Raw genomic sequence first — 12,728 nt, 5'->3', positions numbered from 1 at the left:
AATAAGAATTGTTTAGAGAGTGGAGGATCCCTGATGCTTGAATTTTACAAATGAGGAAGCTGAAACTGGAACAATGAAGCATCCCACCCAAGGTGGCAGAGCCCAGAAGAGAATCTGAACTTCTGACTGCCAGCGCTCATTTCATTTGCCTAACTCAGAATGCCTCCTATTTCTGCCCCAGCTGCTCCTCAAATGCAGATCTTTTCCTTGCTCCCTCCTATTCCAGTTCATTTCTGCTTGTATTTTGTTCTAGCATTCAATGAGTTCTCTGTTCAAACAAGTACCCCAGCTCATAAGGAACTACTGTAACAAGTAAGAAATAAATAAACTACAAGTTGAGGAATCAAGGTAAGATGTATGGAAGCTTCATGGGGGAAAGTGGGCCAGTTAAGGCTAAGAAGAAATGGAAGGAGGAAAGAAACATGACAGAAATATCCTGAGCCCATGCTAAAATGTTGCTGTGTTTGGGGTTAGCACCCTATAAGGGATCTTTAAGCCCTGATTAGGTATTTATTGTTCTCTTGAGGAAACTGTTGGATATTCTCAAAAGGAACTTTGAGGCTCCTGGACAGATGTGCCAGCAACAATCATTGTCCCTCAAGATCCCTCCTCTGCACTCGAGACTTCCGGCCACTGACTCTAAGTGAACGTCTTCAGAATTTAGCACCTTCCTTAGGACTGACTCCACAGTTAAGAAAGCAGAACCTGATGCTTGGGGCACAATATGATCAGTGTCGGTAAAATCACAAAGGGAATGGGTGGGCGAACACATCAAGTCTTGAGATATTAAAACTATTTTTAATATAGATATGCTCAGATAGCTCCAGAAAGATTCTAAGTCATGTTCCTGGTACACAGCAGCATTCATTCAGGCTTATAAGTCCTGCTCTACACACAGAGCAGTAAACTTATGGAATGGGATGCATTAACCTAAGATTTGTTGGTGAAGGAAACATTAGTAAGTTGAAGAAAGCTCTGGATAATATCCCTGCTGAGAGGTATGTGGTGATTGGCTTAGTGAGTTTAGGCAACCTGAATCTGAACTATTTGTCTGTTCATGTCTCTTTCTATCTATTTAACATCTGTCTTTCTATTTCTCTTTCTACCTATCTCTATTTGCTATTGATGCTACAGAATTTATACTTCATTAGAAAGCATTTTTACATCCCCTGTTAAGAGTCAAAAGACAGATGGCAGAAAGCATTTTGGGTAGAATTCAATGTAGTAATGCACGTAGGTTTCCTTCACACGTTTTCCTGGAATTCCAAGTGTTATTTTCTACCTCGCTGATTCTTTGTAAAATCATGTTTATATTTTCAATATTGGGCTATTTTTTTTTTTAAGTATCATGAGACAGTCTCCCCAAGCTAAGTGTATAAATGCCCAGAAAAAAATTAAGAAAAAGTATTTGTTTAATATTTTTGCCCTGCAGTTTATAGTAGAGGCACCTACCATCATTAAAATACAGAGAACTAATTTGCCAATTGAGTTTGCTTACTAGGTGTTATTGCTGTGGCCATGGGTTGCTATTCCATTTTCAGCAAAGAAATGGAAATCTTATTCATATCCTCTATATAAATATTAAATACCACTTATCTTTTGTGAATAAGGGCTTTGCTAATTTGTCATTTATACTTTGGACTTTAGTTGGCACTAAGTGTATATTCACAGGATGATGGAGATTTTCACTCCTTAGGGTTACAATACAATTTATTAATCATGCTGGGGCATTCGGCAGAGAAGAGGTAAGTACTTATCAAAAGTTACAGTGGAACCAAAGGTATAAGTTATTATTTTGGACCCAGGCAAAATAGAACATGTAGTCACCCTCTTTCCTTCATCCCTGTTTCCCAAACTCTGCCACTTCTTTAGTTCTGGAAAATGAAGTCCTGAAGGGCTTCATGGTAAAGCTTGGTCCCCAACTCCCGCAAGTTTCTCTCTGTTGTTCTATCTTCTTATTCTTGGCACCTATCAGAGCCCCCAGTCAACTGCTTCTCCATGTTCCATGCTCCAATCTCAGCTCAGTCCCAGGGTAGGCCCCTTCCTAAGAGAAATAACCCTGTTATAAATTTTTACGAACCCATGGATTTCATCTTTGTGGTACTTATTAGACTTTTAATTTTACATTTGATTTGTGTACTGGTGCACTTAATGTCTGTCTGCCTTTCTGGTCAGGACACACTGTCACGAGGGCACCAAGCACAGTGCTTGGCACACTGTGGGCACTCAATAAGCAATTATGGAATGAATGAAGAGACACACATTTTACTAAGGGGATTTATTTTCTCAATCGTAAGACTAATGACCTGTAAATTGCAACATATTGTCTGCAAACAGTCAGCCCTGCCAGCCTAATTCCTTATGCCATCCCTTCTGCATGTACTATTGTCTCCCATAAAGACATCTATCACAGTCCTTATAATACTGGTATGGCATTTATTTGTGTTACTTTTCTGTCTCCCTATCCTAGACTGTAAGTATTTTGAGGTCAGACACAGTTTTATTTATCTTATTTTCAGTCTCTACCACAAAGCCAAGTACCCAGAAAGTTCTCTATGATGTTTGTGAGTGAAAAACAGAGAATGAATAAAGTGCCTACTACCCTGGTAACATATGTAGCTCCACACAAAAGACAATAGGCTGCCAATCTTTTGTTTGATAATGGCTCATAATGAAATTGCAATACTGAAGTACATTAAGGGTGCTGAACTAAACATCCTTCCCAAATACTCAAGGGCTAAAAGTGCTTGTCAGGTAACTCCTTTTAATGCACTTTTATGTTATCAGTTCTCCCCCATCTCCTGTTAATTGTTTCACTTTCCAATTAACGCTGCTTTTGGGGAAGGCCATGTGCCTGTCTGGAGGGTGGGTTTCAGAGGCAGTTGAGAGGTGGAGCCTGCTCACTTACACCCAGGCCAGCCCAGCTGAAAGGCAGGCCGTTAAGCAAGGCTCTCAGTGCTTCCATCTGGATCACTGCCTGCTCCCATTGTTCCTACCTTTTCAGCTGCAATTTGCCCCGCTGGGAAAACTTGGCAATCAAAGGGCAGGGTGGACAAAAGGGAAATGCAACAAAGGATCGGGAGAAATGGCCGGCAAAGGGTGCTTTAACCCTCCCCTCAGAACAGCTGCAGAGAAGAAGAGAGGATGGAGACGCAGCAGCACTTTCTAAGGGTTGGGGAGAACAAGGCTCGCCTCCTTGGCTGATGGCTATATCCTGTTGCATTTCACGAAATCCCATTTCTTCATCTGTCAGCCATGACATATTACATAATGGACAGTGAGGCTGTCTATTCCAGTATGTCCTTTGCTGAGAGCTGAGCGCTCACTCCACAGTGACAGAGACGGACACGCAAAATGACAAACAAGGCCTTATGCTGCGGCGGGATGGGAGAAGGGGAAGTACAGGCTGGGGACAGGATTCCAGGACTGGGGCATTGGACTAGGGCATCCCTCCCCTTTAGATTATGGGTTCTTTGGAGAAAAGAAAGGCCTTTATGCCATCCCCAGCAGGGTTGTCTCCTAAAATGGCTAGCAAGTGAGGGCGAGCCAATGATCTACATTAGGCAGATTATTTGAGGAAAACTTTTAATCCCAAACTGAGCTCAGCAGCATGTTCCTTCACCACCCCTAACCCTCGCCCCATAAGTTGATTGTGGGGCTCCAGTCATTTTGAAGGTGTTTTAGAAGACTCTCCATTACACACTGAGTCTAGGCCAAATGTTGGTCTGTGAAATACCAGTTTAAAAACACTAGAGAGCTTTGTTTCTTAAAGGATGGCTTTGTGAAATCAAGATCTTCTGTAAGAAGCATTATTATTTTGTAAAGTAGATAACCATCCCTTCCCCCATAGTTAATGCATGGATTACATAAATTTAAATTTTGTGTAAGTCAGCATTTCCTTATAAAAACACTTTATTTTCTATTGAGTTTTTAAAATAAGCAAAAGATTATCATGAAAAAACTTAAAAACCCATAAAACTGGGAGGAAAACAAATCATCCAGCCTTATCTAAAGCAAGGTTTGTGGCAATGAGAGGAGAGGGTGAGCTGAGCTCAAGAAAAGCTTATAACTCATCAAAAATCAAGCATGACTTTGTGGGAGATAAAATACTCTTTTGTGCCTGTTTTACCTTCTGCTGACAATGATAATTTAAATTTACTGTTTGTGCTATGTTTTGGTTTATATGAGCAGGAAAACATCCCTAGGTGTGAAGGAATGAGAGGTGCTTTAATGCTTAATTTGGCGCTTGTTGCTTCTTGATCGCTATATCAGAATCAGCTAAGGTTATTAATACAGATTCCTGGGCCCCATTCCAGACCCACTAACTCACAATCTCTTAGAGGGAAACAAAGGAATGTGCATTTTAACATGCTCCACACATAATTCTTATGTACATTAACGTTTCAAAACCACTGATACAACGTTTTAACACCATAATTCCTCTCGGGTAGGGCTGTCCTGTGGTTGCTATGACATTTGCAGCACTTTTTGGTGCTAAATTTGCAGAGTAAATCACCATAGGCCTGTTAGGATATGTAATTTGGCAACATTGAGCATTCCTGCTTTGCTGTCTGAATTCTTCCTAATTTACAAAGTAAGATACTCTAACATGATCCCAAAGTGGACTGCTCTTTCACTGTTTGGGGATTCCAAGTACATTGTGCAAGGTGAGGCAGACAGAAGAGCCAAGGACATGGGTGGATGAAGGTATTGTCTTCATCAGAAAGAACCAGGCATGCAGGTGGTCATGCCCTCCCCCACTGGGATTTCTATTTCCTTTCCAGCTCATCCAGGCCTATCCCCAGAGCTAAGGGAATCTGACATTCTATCTGAGGCTAGAAGCAAGCACTCAAACCTGAGAAAGAGTCGAGTATGGAAGACAAAAAATCCAACAGCGGTATGATTAAATTAGAGGTTCTCAACCCTAACTGCATGTTAGAATCATCCAGGAAGTTTCATAAAGAACACCATGCCTGGGACCTGACCCAGGCCAATTAAACCAGCATTTCTGGAGATGGGGCCTGAACAGCAGTAATTGTTTTCAAAGCTCTCATGTGATCCCAGTGAGCAGACAGAGTTAAGAACCACAGGATTATATAAAAGATAGGGGCCTGGGTTAGGTACTAGAGAGGCTCTGATACTATCAGGAAATGTTCCAGCTCAGTAGTTTTCAAATGTGTTCCAGAGTCCTAGGATTTTGCAGAAATGTCCTTCGATCTATAAGGTAAAGGATGAGGCATGAGAGAAGCTTCATGCCACCTTCCAGTCCTTAATATGCCTCCCCCCAATTCAATAGAGCAGTCTAGCTTCATTCCATTTTACCTACAGGACTTCTGCAAAGGAGAGAGAGACAGGGAGTGAGAGGGGGAGAGAGGGAGAGAGGGAGAGAGGGAGAGAGGGGGGAGGAAGGGAAGGGGGGAAGAGGGAGGGAGGGGGGAGGGTGGGAGGGAGGAAGAGATCTGCCACTTAAAAAAAAGAACAAAAAAACTTTGTAAATTACCACTAGGGCTTCTGAATAGGAGGAATGCTTATGCACGCTTCCATTAAACCGTACTAGGCCCATTTCATCCCTGCACTTGCTAATGGTAGGAATAGAAGAATGTTATTAAATAACCTGTTTGACCTGTGGTTTTATGATCCTCTGATTCCATGGGACACAGAAAAGCTATCCAGTTCATCCATGGACAAGAAGTTTCCAATTAAATATACAAAGTGAATCTGTTTTCATTTCCTGTCACATGGACAGCCCTGGCAGGTCACCTGAATGTGGTTCCCATAGTAACCATTCCTCATTTGCTATTTGGGGACCATAAATGATACTAAATCACTCCTTTTACTCCTCTACCATATGCCTCTTTGAGTACACAGTAATTCTGCACAATTGAAAATCATCACTGACTTCTGGTTGGTTACACTGATGATGGAGTAATAGATATTAGAATTAACCTCCCTTGGAAACAAATACAAAACTGTCTTCAGGCGTTGGATGATAGACAACACAAGGCTGTGATTCTAGAGAGAAAGAAAACTCATGAAGCTCCACGGTATCTCTGTTTTTCTGCCTGAGAGCACTTTCTAAACCAGTTCATCGGGGAGTGGAGTCCAAACAGAAAGCTGTGATATCATTGGGCAGAAGAAAAAAAGGTCAGACTTTGAGGTTCCTGAGGGGACTGGAATTTGGAGGTCAGGGCACCTAAAAGGAGGGGGCTATGCAGAAAAATTACTCTGGAAATTTTAATAGGGATCCCTTTAAGTCTTTGGCTAAATTTTAACCTGGGCAAGCACAGGGAAAGCCTCCTTGAAGCCTAGCAGAGAGCAGTTATTAAGGGGCTATAAGATGAATGTAGAGTCTTGACATCACACAGTTCTGGGCAATGTTGGTTTTCTGATCAGCCAGAGTAGGAGAGCATTCATAAATATCCAAGGAATTCAGTTAGGATTCCAGAAAGGGTAGTCCTTAGAGGAGGGCTACTCTAGCCCCAGAATAAAAGCTCCTCTAGTCTCTCTCTAACAAAGTCTAAAAAGAATTCTCAATAGGGTATAGCTGATCTGCCACTATATTAACTGCTTACCAGAAAAAGCTCAGATATCTTTAAAGGAAAGCAAAATCCAGACTCTACATTATAGCATGTACAATATCCAGGAAACAATAAAAAAATTATTAGAAAAGCAAAAAGGCTGGCAGCTGTGGCCCATAACCAGGAAAATAGAAACAGAAATAGAAACTTTTAAACAGCTATTATGAATTTAAGGAAAAGATAGGCATTGTGATGAACATATGGGAAGGAAAAGATAGGCATTGTTGATGAACATATGGGGAATCTCAGCTTAGAGACAGAAATTATACAAAAAGAACCAAATGAAAAGTCTATATTTGAAAAATACAATATCTGAAATGAAAAATCCACTGAATGGGCTTACCAGCTTAATGGATATTGCAGAAGAGATTTCAGTGAATGTTAAGATAGAAGAATACAAATTAACCAAACTGAAAGATGGAGGGGAAAAAGAGAATTGAAACACACGCATACACACACACAACGACCCAAAGCTTCAGGAACCCATGAGACAGTATCATGGGGTCTAACATACATATAATCAGAACCCCAGACACAAGAAAGAGCAGCACACACAAATCCACATGTGTAAGAAGCTCAGCAAATCCAAAACAGGATAAACACACAATAACTCTCATTTAGGCACATCATAAAACAAATTGATAAAAACCAAAGATAAAGAGAAAAATTTTAAAGCAGCTAGATAAATAAAACATAGTATTTATAGAGGGACAATGACAAAAATAATGTCTGACTTCTCAGCAATAAAAATCCAAGCCAGGATACAATGAAACAGTAGGCTTAAAGTACTAGAAGTGAAAAACAGTCAATTCACATTTCTATAGCCACTGAAAACATCCTTCAAAAGTGAAGGTAAAATAAAGATATTTTCAAATAAATAAAAACAGAGCATTCATAGCTGGCAGACCTAAGTTACAAGACTTTGAAAAGGAAGTTCTTTAGGTTAAAGGGAAATGATACAATCAGATCTACATAGATGAATAAAGAGCAATAAAGAGCAGTAGAAATGGTAAATATGTGAGTATATATAAAATACTCTTCTTGTTCTTAAGATCTTTAAAAACAACTGAATGTTTAAAGCAAAAATAATAACAATGTATCATGGAGTTTATAATATACTATAAAATGTGCCACCACGGTATAACAAGGAACAAGAGGGGATATATAGAAATATATGCTTGTAAGGTTCTCATATATGAAGGAAAAAAATATTAGTTCAAAAGGTGGACTGTGATACCTTAATGGTATATACTGTAATCCCGAGAGTACCACTAAAAATAAAACCAAGAGGTATATCCGAATATCAATTAATCTAAAAGAGAGCAAAAAAGGAGACAAACAAATAAAGATGGGAAAAATTTAAGGCACACAGCAACATTCACCCAACAATATCATTAACTCTAAATATACAACTTACTTCACAAAAAAGGGTAGAGTTTGCCAAACTTTATTAAAAAGTAAGACAACTTTGTGCTGTTTACAGGATCGATACTTTAAACATAGGGACACAGATTAAAAGGATGAACAAATACATATCATAAAAACACTAAACAAAACTAAGTTGGAATGGCTGCATTAATATAAGGCAAAATAGGCTTTGAGGTAGGGAGCATTACCAGATGTAAATAGAGATATTTCAAACTGATAAAAGAGTCAATGCAACAAGAAGAGGCATCAATTCTAAGTGTGTGTTGTACCTAAAAACAGATCATCAAGTCTACAAAACAAAAGCTAACAGAATTAAAGGAGGAAATAGACTAATCCACCAAAGGTATTTTAACACTCTTCTCTGAGTAACTGCTACAACCAACTGATTAAAGAAAAATTAGTAAGATACAGAAAAATTCATCAACTAACTTAACTAACCCAACTGAAAAATGCTATCACCAATGCCACAAAACAAGTATGAATGACCAATAAGCATTTGCCAATGTTCTCAAACATCATTGTCATCAGAGACATACCAACTAAAACCACAATGAGATCTGACTACACACCTGGAGAATGACAAAAATTAAAAAGACCAAAAACAACATATGTTGGTCAGGATGTGGTGGAAGTGTAACTCTCATAGATTGCTGGAGGGAGTGGAAAATGGCATAACCTCTTTGGAAAATGTTTTAGCAATGTCCTTTAAGACTAAACATACTCTATGACCTAGTAATTCCACTTCTATGTATTCACCCAAAGGAGATGAAAACATATATCAACAAAAAGATGTTTATAAAAACTTCATAGGTGAGCTGGCCTGTCCAGGAGTCCTGGCCCACACAGCAAGCTGGCCAGAGTGGAGGGCTGGAGCAGCAAGATGGTGCAATAAAAAGACACAGAAGAGAGACAATAAGAGATGCAGCAGACCAGGGAGCTGAGGTTGTGCAAGAGATTGAGCACCTCTCTCCCACTCTGGAAGGTCCCAGGATCAGTTCCTGGTGCCACTTAAACAGAATAGAATATGGATTAGACTGGACTTACTAATATTCTATTCATGAACTTTTGTGATTAGTAATCAAAGAAAATGTGGCATTGGTGTGGAGAAAGTGGCCATGGTGGCTGCTGGGTGTGGGGAATGGGAGGAAGAGATGAGATGTGGAGGCGTTTTTGGGACTTGGAGTTGTCCTGGGTGGTGCTGGAGGGACAATTACCAGACATTGTATGTCCTCCCATGGCCAATGGATGGAATGTGGGAGAGTGTGGGCTATGATGTGGACCATTGACCATGAGGTGCAGCGGTGCTCAGAGATGTATTCACCAAATGCAATGAATGTCTCATGATGATGGAGGAGATTGTTGCTATGGGGGGAGGAGTGGGGGTAGGGGGGTGGGGGGTATATGGGACCTCATATTTTCTGAATGTAATAAAAAAATAATAAAACAATCTTACATCACAATGTAAAAAAAAAAGACAAGCTGACAGAGAAGAATGCACAGTGAATGGATACAGAGAGAAGACAACAAAGGGGCGGGGAGGGGGGTAGTGGGTATTAAATAAATAAATCTTTAAACAAACAAACAAACAAAATTCATAGCAGCTTCATTCAGAGTAGTAAGCACCTGGAAACAGTCCAGGTATCAATCAACAGGAGAACAGATAAAGTCAGCAAAAAAAGGGAAACAAACTATGGATACACTCCACAACATGGATAAATCACACACATGCAAAATTTTGCTGAGTTGAAGAAGCCAGATCCAAAAAAGTACCTATGATTCCATTCCTATAAAGTTCTAGAACAGGCAAAACAAATTTATTATGATAGAAATCAGAACAGTGATTGTCTGGAGGGTAGAGTGGGGTGGGGTGGGATGGAGATTAGGAAGGGGCAGGAGCGAAGTTTCTAGGGGTAAGGGACATGTTTTATATCTTGATAGGAGTGTGAGTTGCACAGCTACATGTATTTGTCAAAACTCCAATATTGAACTGTATACCTCCGATCTATGGATGCAATACATGTAAATATTACCTCATTGTATATTTTAAATATATAATTCTAAAAATGATCGCTAAGAAGGACTTCCTGCCTCCAACACACACACACACACAGACACACACACACACAGACCCCAAAACCACTCAGCAGAAAGCACGGCCCTTCTCTTTCCAAGGAGCAGCCAGGGTGACCAGTAACTGCCTCATTGTGTCCCATCCCCCACTCCTCTTCTTCCCTCTGTACAGGGACAGCTGACAGAGTTGGTCACCAAACAATGGGGGCTGAATCTAGGAGGCAGGTGCTTGTGGCTGTACAGACCCCAATCTCTCCTGCATCCTTGAGCAGGGCCAACAGGTAAAAAGGTGAACCCCACCTACCAACCCAGCCACAAATCCCCCTTCTTCTGAGTTAAGGAAGGACGCCTGAAAAGAACCTGGCTCACAAATCAAAGTTAACGCTGCCCCACCTCCTCTGTAAATCATGTGAGATCCATCTGGGTAACGACTCCTCCAGTGTAATTCCCTATTAAGAGGCTTTATCTGGAGAGATAAGCAGCTGGTTTCCGTGTCACTAATTGCTGTCTGCTGTGATTTTAAAACATCTGCACCATTGTGCTCTTCATTTTCATATTCTAATCACCCTGAAACTTGAAAAAGGTACATCATTGATTGTTTCTATGGGTTAATTAGTACACAGTCTCCTTGTAGAGACAATTTAGAGGCAGCCAGAGCCTCAATCAGGAAGTTTGTTTTAAAAATTAATAACTTCGGCAGTGGCTGGAGGGACTGCCACTTCAGGGGCTGTGTCGGGTCTTTCCTGGTGGGGGAGCCACCCTTTGTTACACTCCACAGAGGGAAGCCAAGGGGAAAGAAGAGTGGGGGCTGGCAGCACGCAGGAAAGCGGGGAGCCCAAGAAGCAGCTTGACCCCGAGTGGCCGTGGCCATGGGGCTGGCTGCCTCCCTTTCCGGTTGCCCAACTCCTCCCTCCCAACTAGCCTGAGACCCTTCCCCCATCAGCACAAACCCAATTTGGAAGGGCTCTGGTGAGGACTGACCATACCAGCTGGGGACTGAAATCAGAACAGTGATTGCCTGGAGGGTAGAGCGGGGTGGGGTGGGATGCAGATGGGCAAGGGGCAGGAGGGAAGTTTCTAGGGGTAATGGACATATTTTGTATCTTGTCAAAGAAAGGGGGGCCTGGAAGACCATTCTGCATTTTCAAGTCTGTTCATTGTTCTCCATGCTGCTCCCCTTCTTAACTGTAGGGGTGAGGGTGGGGGGCAGAGGGGAGGGGTGAAGTACAGACAAAAGAACTCTTTGATTGAAGGAGGTACTGATGGTTGTGGGGAGACAAACGGAAGGGTGAGGTCCAATCCCAGCACTCCTTGAGGTTAAAATGCCCCTGGGGATCTGACTCAGGAGCTCTGGGGCTGAGCTGAGCCTACAAGCTCCCGGGTGACCTCCAAGCACTACCTTAGGAGATGCGCTAGTCTGGACCCTCTTTTTTCAAAGTCCTTGACCCGAGTCCTTCCTGCCACTAGTCCCGAAACCCGGGAACCAGGTGAAAGGTTGCAGGGTGGTGGGGCGGTTTGGGCTCTGGTGCCCCTGGCTTGGGTCTGAAAGCCAAGTGGACAGGTCACTTCACCTCACCTATCAGCTTCTTCACCTATGTACTGCCCACAGAGCCTATCTCGAAGGGGGGTGGGGAGGACCAGCAGCCCAGTGTAATGTGTTTCATATGGGGCCCAGCCTACAGTAAACATTTTATAATAAAATCTGTTATTCTTAAGGGTTTTCCCATAAACCGCTTTTCAGAAAAGCAACATATGGCAGAAATGGGGATGGGAAGGGACATTAACAAGGGAAAACCTCACTTACTTGGATGACAGTCTCAAAGAACTCATCCACCGTAGAGGTTCTCTTGGCTACAGCCACCCTCCAGCCCACTGCAAGCCAATGTCCAGAACTCAAGATCTTCCTCCACAGCTTCGCTGGGAGCTGACTGACAGTATTCCATCGTGGGGAGCTCATGCGCCAAATACATTGTTCGACTTCATAGAACGGGCTTTCCTATTTCAAGCAGAAATTTGCCTGCCTGTGCATAGGCCTGGCAAGCAGGGGAGAAAAGAATCTCTGCATCTGTGGGCTGGGATCTGAGGAGCAAATCCCTGCAGATGAGAGCTACTATACCCCTGGGAGACAGTCTCCAGGTATCCCTTCCCACAGCTGTCCTAGCAGGCTTCAAGGGGCTTACCCCACGGGTCAGGAGGTGTGCTCTTGTGAGGGAAAAAAATGATACGAACTGGGCTTCAGTTGTGTGATATAAAAATATAAAAACAGCCTCTCAGCAGAAGAGTTAGAAGCCAATTTAAGAAAATTGAGAGAGAGAGAGAAGGAGGGGGTGGGGGGAGAGAAATTAGTGTGGAGCAGCAGGGTGGCCACTTCAGGGCAGGCTCGGATAGGGCTAGTGCAGCAGCATCTCTATGTCTTCCAGAAGGGACACATGACCTCCTGCTCTGGCTGCTCGGGCGCAGAGGACCAGCTGAACAGGAATCCCACCAACCGCACTGCGGGCCCGCCTTCCCTCGGCAGGTTTGCCCTCCCTGAGCAAGCATCTCTTCCAGCAGGCTACCAGGAGCCCGGGCTGGGTGCACCGGAGGGCAGCGCAGAAACAAGGGCACAGGCACATTCTCCGTGGAGCCACTGAGCGACAACTGCCGACTGAC

General features: G+C 42.5%; 1 protein-coding gene across 1 annotated transcript in view; it reads right to left on the bottom strand.

Moving 5' to 3' along the window:
- Positions 1–12,728, bottom strand: part of SETBP1 (SET binding protein 1) — a 382,254-nt gene that overhangs the window by 111,274 nt on the left and 258,252 nt on the right. The window lies entirely within an intron of this gene.

Source organism: Dasypus novemcinctus, chromosome 16, assembly GCF_030445035.2.
Source record: "Dasypus novemcinctus isolate mDasNov1 chromosome 16, mDasNov1.1.hap2, whole genome shotgun sequence".
NCBI classification, from domain to species: domain Eukaryota; kingdom Metazoa; phylum Chordata; class Mammalia; order Cingulata; family Dasypodidae; genus Dasypus; species Dasypus novemcinctus.
Note: the sequence above shows the minus strand (reverse complement) of the source record. Positions and strands in the feature narration are given on the sequence as shown.